The sequence below is a fragment of the Rhinopithecus roxellana genome, chromosome 14 (assembly GCF_007565055.1).
Source record: "Rhinopithecus roxellana isolate Shanxi Qingling chromosome 14, ASM756505v1, whole genome shotgun sequence".
NCBI lineage: Eukaryota > Metazoa > Chordata > Mammalia > Primates > Cercopithecidae > Rhinopithecus > Rhinopithecus roxellana.
This window is the reverse complement of record NC_044562.1, coordinates 40,840,996-40,849,572: the sequence shown is the minus strand read 5'-3', so window position 1 is coordinate 40,849,572 and position 8,577 is coordinate 40,840,996. Positions and strand designations below refer to the sequence as shown.

The 8,577-nt window shown below is 37.9% G+C and overlaps 1 pseudogene; it reads right to left on the bottom strand.

The window, feature by feature from the left end:
- Nucleotides 1-7,035: 7,035 nt before the first annotated feature.
- LOC104658145 lies at nucleotides 7,036-7,934 on the bottom strand (annotated as a pseudogene).
- Between the last annotated feature and the right edge of the window lie 643 nt (nucleotides 7,935-8,577).

The following is an 8,577-nucleotide window of genomic DNA, read 5'->3' as shown; positions in this document are numbered from 1 at the left end:
CGTTCTTTATTGAAAACCATCAACGATAGAAAATGACCCTTATTTTTCTATCTCTCTGTGCATATATATATATATATCCTTATTTTATGCATATATATGTATATATCCTTATTTTAGGATCATAGTTGCTTTTATTTCTATATTGAGTAAGCTTATATTATTTTAAAGTTTACCTATATGTGTTTTTATGCATTGCCAGAATGAATTATGCATTTTTTCTGATCAGTTTAGTCAACTTTTTCAACGGAAATACTGTCTGCATAATACACATTTGTTCAGTAAAAATTTATTGAGTACTTACTCTGTTTTAGGTATTATACCTTGTGCTAATAAGAAAAAGATTAATGTAGATATGTAGCAATTACAATGCAATATAGGATATGAAAATATGTATTAACAGAAATATAAAAAAAAAATGACATGCTGCACACCCAAAGATTAATTCTATCAAAATATGATATTAGAGGGAACAGAGGAAAACGAATGCATATTTACATAGAAGAAAGAACATTTTCACAGTATGGAAGAGGGAGGTACAATGCAAGACAAGTGTGAGACAGGCTTGGCTTTTCTGTAGAATTCAGTGATTTCCAGCCTACACTGTAAAGGGAGTGGTAAAGTTTAATTGATAAAAGGTCAGCCTCTCTCCAAAAAGTCAGCATACAAAATTTTGGTTTTCACACTTAGTAATGATGTGATACTGTACCCTGTTTTTTTTTTTTTTTTTTTTTTTTTTTTTTTTTTTAATGGAGATAAAAATGACACCTACCTAGTCAGGTTGCTGTTAAGACTTTGTTGGGCCTGGAAAATAGTATATATCCAGTTAACTCTTCTAGCTTTTATAAGTAATTCTCACATTTTCCATGCACAGCTACTTTACATCTGGAACAATTTTTGCTGTCTCTCAAGAAGACATGCTCCCATCTCTGCTGCATTAATCATTTGTTTGTTTTTGGCCTGTGGCTTCCTCCATTCGCTTTCTGTGCAATCAAGGCAGAGTATTTCACTTCCCATCTTTCAGAGAATCTCCAAACCACTGACTTACTGATAATGACGACCTTTTTTTCTGAATCACTATGTTATTTTTTCATTCGTATTGTATTAGACCATTCTCACATTGCTATGAAGAAATGTCTGAGATTGGGTAATTTATAAAAAAAGAAGTTTAACTGACTCACAGGTCTGCAGACTGTACAGGAAGCATGGCACCAATATGTGCTCCACTTCTGTAAAGGACTTAGGAAGCTTTTACTCATGGCAAAAAGCAAAGCAGGAAAGGCATATCACATGGTGAGAGCAGGAGCAAGGGAGAAAGGAGGATGCCACATACGTTTAAATAGCCAGATCTCCCAAGAACTCTCTCACTATCATAATGACAGCACCAAGCCATGAGGGGTCTGCACCTATGACCCAAACACCTACTACCAGACCCCTCCTTCAACATCAGGAATTGCAATGAGATTTAGAGGTGACAACATCCAAATTATATCATTTCACCCCAGCCCCTTACGTCTCGTGTTTTTCTTGCATTGAAAAATATAATCATCCCCTGTCAATAGTCCCCTAAAAGTCTTAACTTGTTTCAACATCATTCAAAATTTCAAAGTCCAAATTCTCATCTGAGACAAAGCAAGACCCTTCCACCTAGTAGTCTATAAAATCAAAACCAAGTTATTTATTTACAAGACACAATGAGGATATAGGAATTGGGTAAATGTCATTCTAAAAGGGAGAAATTATCCAAAAGAAAAAAGAAGCAACAGGCTCCAAGTAAGTCCAAAACATAGCAGGGTTGCCATTAAATCTTAAAGCTCCAAAATAATTTCCTTTGACTAAATATTTCAAATCCAGGTCAGACTGGTGTGAGAAGTGGACTCCCAAGGCCTAGTACAGCTCTGCCCTTGTGGCTTTGCAGGGTACAGCCCCCATGGCGCTTCTAAAAGTTTGGAATTGAGTGCTTGCAGCTTTTCCAGGTTCAGGGTGCAAACTGCCATTCTGAAATCGGAAGGATGATGGTCGCCTTCCCATAGATCCACTAGGCAGTGCTCCAGTGGGGACTTTGTATGGGACCTCTAACCCCATATTTGCCCTCCATACTGCTCCAGTAGAGGTTCTCTGTGAGGGCTATGCCCCTGCAACAGGTTTCTGCCTGGGCACCCAGGCTTTCTCACAGATTCTTTGAAATAGAGACAGAGGCTGATAAGCCTCTTTTAGTCTTGCACTATGTATGCAACAGGATTAACACCACATGGAAGCCACCAAAGCTTATGGTTTGCATCCTTGAGAGTTGTAACTTGAGATACATTTGGGGCCTTTGAGCATAAGCTGAAACCAGAGTGTCCAGGATGTTAGGAAGACTCTCCTGGAATGGCACAATGCGGTGATACCCTGTGCCTGATCCATGAAACCATTAAGTCTCCCTATGCCTCTGGGCCTGTCATGAGAGAGGTTGCCTTGAAGGTCTCTGAAATGCCTTTAAGGCCCTTTTCATATTGTCTTGGCTATTGTCACTTATCTCCTTTTTCGTCATGCTAGTATCTCTAGCAAGTGATTGTTTCACAGTCCTCTGAATTTCTCTCCTGATAATGCCTTTAATTTCTCTGTCACATAGCCAGGCTGCAAATTGCTCAAACTTTTATGGTCTGCTTCCTCTTTAAATATAACTTCCAACTTTAAGTTATTTCTTTGCTCCTACATCTGAGTGCAGGCCACTTCTTGAACACTTTTCTGCTAAGAAATTTCTTCTGCCAGATGTTCTAGGTCATCACTCTCAATTTCAAACTTCCACAGATCCCTGAGGCATGAACAAAATGCAGCTGATTTTTTTTGCTAAAGCAAAACACACAAGACCTTTACTCCAGTTCCAAGCAAGTTCCTCATTTCCACCTGTTACTTTGTCAGCCTGGACTTCACTGTCCATGTCACTAACAGCATTTTGGTCATAACCATTTAACAAGTCTCCAAGAAGTTCCAAGACACAATCTTCCTGTCTTATCTTTCCCTTATCTTTCTGTCTTCCTCTGAGCCTTCCAAACTCTTCCAACCTCTGCCCATTATCCAGGTCCAAAGTTGCTTCCACATTTTCATGTATCTCTACTTTCTGTATTAGGCCATTCTTGTTGTGTGTCACTATAAAGAAATGCCTGAGATTGGGTAATTTACAAAGAGGAGAAATTTAATTGTCTCACGGTTCTACAGACTGTACAGGAAACGTGATGCTGACATCTGCTTGGCTTCTAGGGAGGTGTCAGGAAGCTTTTACTCATGGTGGAAGGTGAAGTGGGAGCAGTCACATCACATGGCAAGATCAAGAGCCAGAGAGAAATGGGGGAAATGCCACATACCTTTAAATACCTAGATCTTGCAAGAACTTACTCACTCCCTTGAGGACAAGAACAAACCATGAAGGATCTTCCTTCATGACCCAACACCTCCCAGCAGGCCTCACCTCCAGCACTGGGGATCATAATTCAACATAAGACTTAAAGAGGATAACATCCAGACTATGACACCTATTTACTAAAATTTAAATGATATTTTAGAAGGAAGTGAGACATGTACATTTGTTCGGTTCATCAACCTAACCAAATACCTGAATATGCCATTTTTCTTTTTCTTCTTTGAGAAATTATTTTTTAAAAATAGTAACAGCAAGCTGAAATGTCAACAACACCAATAAAAAGACATAGAGAAATCCCAGTTGGGAAGTTTATTTTGTTTCCTAAAACCGTATTTTCTGTTTGTTGTGTTTCACTGAGTTTTAGTGTTGGCTTTACTGTAACGTATTTACTTCTTCAAAATGTTGGTTATATTAGCTCTTGACAATCTTTCAAGATAAGCCAAATTTCAAACTTTATAATATAAGATCTTTTCATTTTATCATCAAACAATAAAAGTTTCATGGGATCTGTTTGTAGGCCTTTTTAAGACTGAATAAAGAAACTTGACACATACTGTTAGACAACATTGTTGGTGTCTTAACTAATAGAAAACCTCAAGGAGACAAAAAATGTAAAAATATTCCTACAAGTATGAGCTGAAGGTTACAAATTATTTTTAACCTAAGAAAAACTGAATGAATTATTTCTAACAGGATAAACTTTAGTACAGTATGTAAAATTCTTTGCAAAGAATTCCCCACTCACCAAACAAAAAGTTACCCTCTTTCAATGGCCTTTCATCTGAAAGTTTTCTATATGATTTAATCTGATTATTTCAGTGATGCTAAAAATCATAATCTTGTAATGACTTTATTTTAATATTTACAGTCTTATTTCTGATGTGGTAAAATGTCTTCTGTTTAATTTTTAAAAATAAATATTTTTAATTCGTTTCTTAAAAGATGCATTATCATATATATTTTATCATTTCTTTTCTTGACATATTTTTGTCTTTATATCTAAATGAAAATGTGTTTAAGACTTTCAAAATTACTCATAGAATCTTTCTCTGTTAGCATAACACAGAGCCATAATCTGATAGCTTGATGATCATATGTTGCTGCATTGCAATCAGGTAAACTATCCTTATTTCATGGGAATGATTTTGGAAAAATATTGAAATGGAGTCATTCTAAAATTTTAGAGCATTGACACAAAACAGATGGCATATTCAACTTGAATGATTTTAGGGAAGTTTAACAAAGAAACTAGTTGCAAGGTGTGGACAGAGTTAGTAGAAAGCAGTAAGGAATGGTCCATTACTCTGGTGTTAGTACGAGTAGGGAGCCCTCATCACTTACTTTGATCAAATTTGGTATGTCTGCACTTGTCAATGTATACATATATCTGTATCTTCCAGATTTTCTTAAACATATATGACATTATACTTATCAAAATATTCTCTAATTTTTTCTGTGTGCGCTTCACATCTGATTTTGGGAATTCTAACTGCCATATATTATTTCTTGGTATGTATTTACCAACATTTAAAACAATAAAAAATAAAGGATAAAGAAATGTGAAATAAAAATACATAAGAAGAAAGAAAGAACTAAATAAGTAAAATTAATGAATAAGTAAACAGTAAATAAAGAGAAAATGCTTTAAAGCTATAAAAAAAAGTTGATTATACTAAGTGGATCTATTTCCAAATGACAGCATTAAAAAGTAACCCATTTGTATGAATAAATAAAAATATTACATACTTTTGCTATATAATGTAACTGATGACATAATATTTTGAGTACTTACTAAACATTAGGAAATTTTATTGCTGATTTTTACACACGAAGTCTACATTTCTCCAAATAAATAAGCGGATACTTCTTGACTTATCTTTCCTTCATTCATCCGAAGCAAGCACAGTTCAAAATATTGCTAGTTTCATAAGAACATCTGACTGGTGATTTGACTAAGTCGTCACCTAGAAACTCGAGTCTGGAAGCTTTCCAGTGATTGAAGCTTGTTTCCGATTCTCATCAGTGCTTAGTGTAATGAGTTTATGTTCTTCTACTAGATTGTTTCTATTGATTGCTCTATATATTTCTCTGAGCTAAAGAAGCATCATATCTCACTGTCTATTTCTTGTTTAATTTAATTTAATTTTTTTCTATTTGATCCAAATCTGTCTAGGGTGAGACAGCTTTGTAGGTAGTGGGAAGGGAAAACTGACTGGGCCAGGGTAGCAGGCAACTCATGTCAGTTATTGGGTTCTGGGAGAAAAAAAATGTAATGGAATTACCCAGCTCTCCTTCCACACCCTCTACCACTATTTCAGTACAGACAATAAGAAAGACTAGACAAATTCTTTTATTATATATATAGGGAACATAATGATTTTACCGAATATGTTCAAATAGCTCAGGTGAAGCCCAATAAACATTAACTCTGAGAAGCCTGAATTTGAAATCACGAGTATGAATTTTGAACTAAGAGGTAGTTAAGGAAGCACAAGACATAGCAAAACAAAGGACAAATGACAAAATAAATTTAAGAACCACTCATCTGCCATAATTAAATTTATCAGTATGTGAATACAATCTGCTTAGGCTTGTTGGGTGAACTTATAAATCCCAATGAATGATGCAATCTCAGTTAGTATTCCTGCCTATAATTTGAAAATCTGGTATAGCAATTTTGTGAGGAATTTCTAGTATTTAAATTATACTTGGAATTATATGTTTGCATTTAGAACTAAGCCACTTGCTTGTGAAGACAGAAATTTGATCATAAATTATCTGTAAGGTTTATGTAAGTCTCCATACTTCATGAATGAGAAGACCAAATCAAAATGATGTGGCAATCTGGGTTTATTTAGTTACGGTTTTATCACTTGACTTTTTTATTTCCATGCAGTTCATTGATGACTTATTTTTCTCCTCAGATGACTAAAAATGACTTAAAGTATACCTAATAATTATTTGTGTCAGCTGTCAGTTTATTATTTCTCAGCTCTGAATGCACATTTCAACATATGCTCTAAAACAGAATATTGTAAATAATTTTTCCTTTGGTACGAGCAGTGGAGGGTGCTTGAGGAACACTGCAGTAGAGACTCCCTGTGTGAGCTGGGTGTCCGAAGGAGGGGGTGAGCATAGCTAGTAGAGCCTGTCCCAGTCACCTGCCCAGCCTTTGTCCCTCCGTGACATTGCAGCCTCTGTCTGGTGATCATCTTTCCACAGCACTCTCTGGAAACCGGAGCCCCCACAGACTGTCCGCTCTAAAGATCTCCTGCCCCACCAATTGCCAGGAATCCGTTGGATACACTTGCTTAGAGATGTTGATCCCCTATACCCTGTAGGTGGCCTTTCACTTGCCAAGGAACTCAGATCTGCTCTGGTCTGGCCAAAATTGAGAACTTCCCTGGTATCCAGCGAGCTGACCCACATTTTCTCCAATAAAGTCTGAACGCCTTCTAAGTTTGTCCTTGAGTACTCTCCATCAGCCCTAAGATACCATACAGTTTCTTTACATCATATCATTCCTTCTTTTTTTCTTAAAAACAAACAAACAAAAGTTTATTGATGACGTTAAAGAAAAAAGCTGCGGGCGGGTGGCTGGAGCCAGGGTTACGTGGTCTGCCCGTCTTTTGGTCTCACCGGTGCGTCTCCGAGATCAGTCATCGCACCTCGGCCGCGTGGCGCATGTGCGTCCTGTTGACGCTCTCCTGGTCCCTCACCGACAGCACTGAGCCCTTTGACAGTGCTGTGTGGCTGGGGACCAGGAAATCTTCAGAGGGTTATCCACCAGGCCAACTCCATTCTGGACCGCCAGCTCCGCAGTCTTGACAGTCGCAAACTCCACCACAGCAGTGCCTTTTCTTCCTGGAAAGCACCAGGTTGGGAACCTCACCACACTTTTGCAAAAGCCATAGGAGAATGTCTTTGGAGTAGCCACCTTTCGACTCACCCCCGCCCCATTCTTGCACTTCCATTTTAGCTTTAGTTTGAGGTTTCCTTGGCCTTCAGTATTTTCTGTCTTTCCTCTCAACCTCTGGTCATGCTACTGGTGTATCTGCTCCCGGATAGCCTCTGCTGTTCCTCCAGCTGCCGGGAACCCTCTTCGCCCAGGCGTTTGATCTCTCGCGCTAGAGTCCTGGTGCTCAGGCTTGCCTCTGCCTCTGCTTCTGCCGCCGCCGCCGCCGCCTCCGCCTCCGCCCCCGCCTCCTCCTCCTCCCTCTCCTGGGCCTGGTGCTGCCGCTCCCGGGCCACCAGCTCAAGCTTCACTTTCCTCCTTTTCTCATCTAGTTCCTGGGTCCTCTCTGCTGCCTGCTTCTTGGTTTTCCTGACCTTGTCATACGCAGCCCTGGCTGCAGCATCAGTCAGCACCTCCAAGGCCTGAGAATGTGGTGGAAGAGTTCAGCTGCCAGTGGAAGAATTCCGGGTAGCAGGAGGGGGCCTTCTGCCTATATGCCTTCTCCACCTCTTTGTCTGCCACCTTCTCCTCAATGTCTAGCAGCATGTACATGCCCATCTGTAAGAGTTCCTTGGTCATTGCCGTGGTTCGGACCTGACAGATTCGTACTCTCTTTCTTTTTTTTTTTTTTTTTTTTAACCATACCTAACAGTGCTTTGTATCAAACATCCCTGCTAATCTACTGTGTGATGTTTATCTCCCAAACGAACCCAGACTGCCACATTATTTTGATTTGGTCTTCTCATTCATGAAGTATGGAGATTTATATATTTCTTAAAGATTATTTATGAACAAATTCCTGTGTTCATAAGCAAGGCAAGTCATGAAAATGCATTGCAATATTTTAAAACAGCATTATTTACTTTTAGTTATGGATGATTTTAATAGCATACAGAATTAATGTGCATTTTAAGGAAAGAAGCATTCTAATTAAAATATTGCAGATGGGTTCCTGAAATAGGAGATAATGTCTAACTTAATAGAGTTTTTTCAATATCTTCCATATCATGTGTTTGTGAATTTAAAATTTCTATTAATTTCCTGACGATTTTGACATTATCCTATATTTAAAATTGGTGGGTGGGTGCAATTACAACTGACAGGAAAAATGAGGAAAAAAAGTTTAAAAAAGGTATTAAAATATATATATTTTATTGATACGGTGTGAAATAGAAACCTTATTTACCATTTTAATATTTTTCTCTTATCTTTATAAATAAAT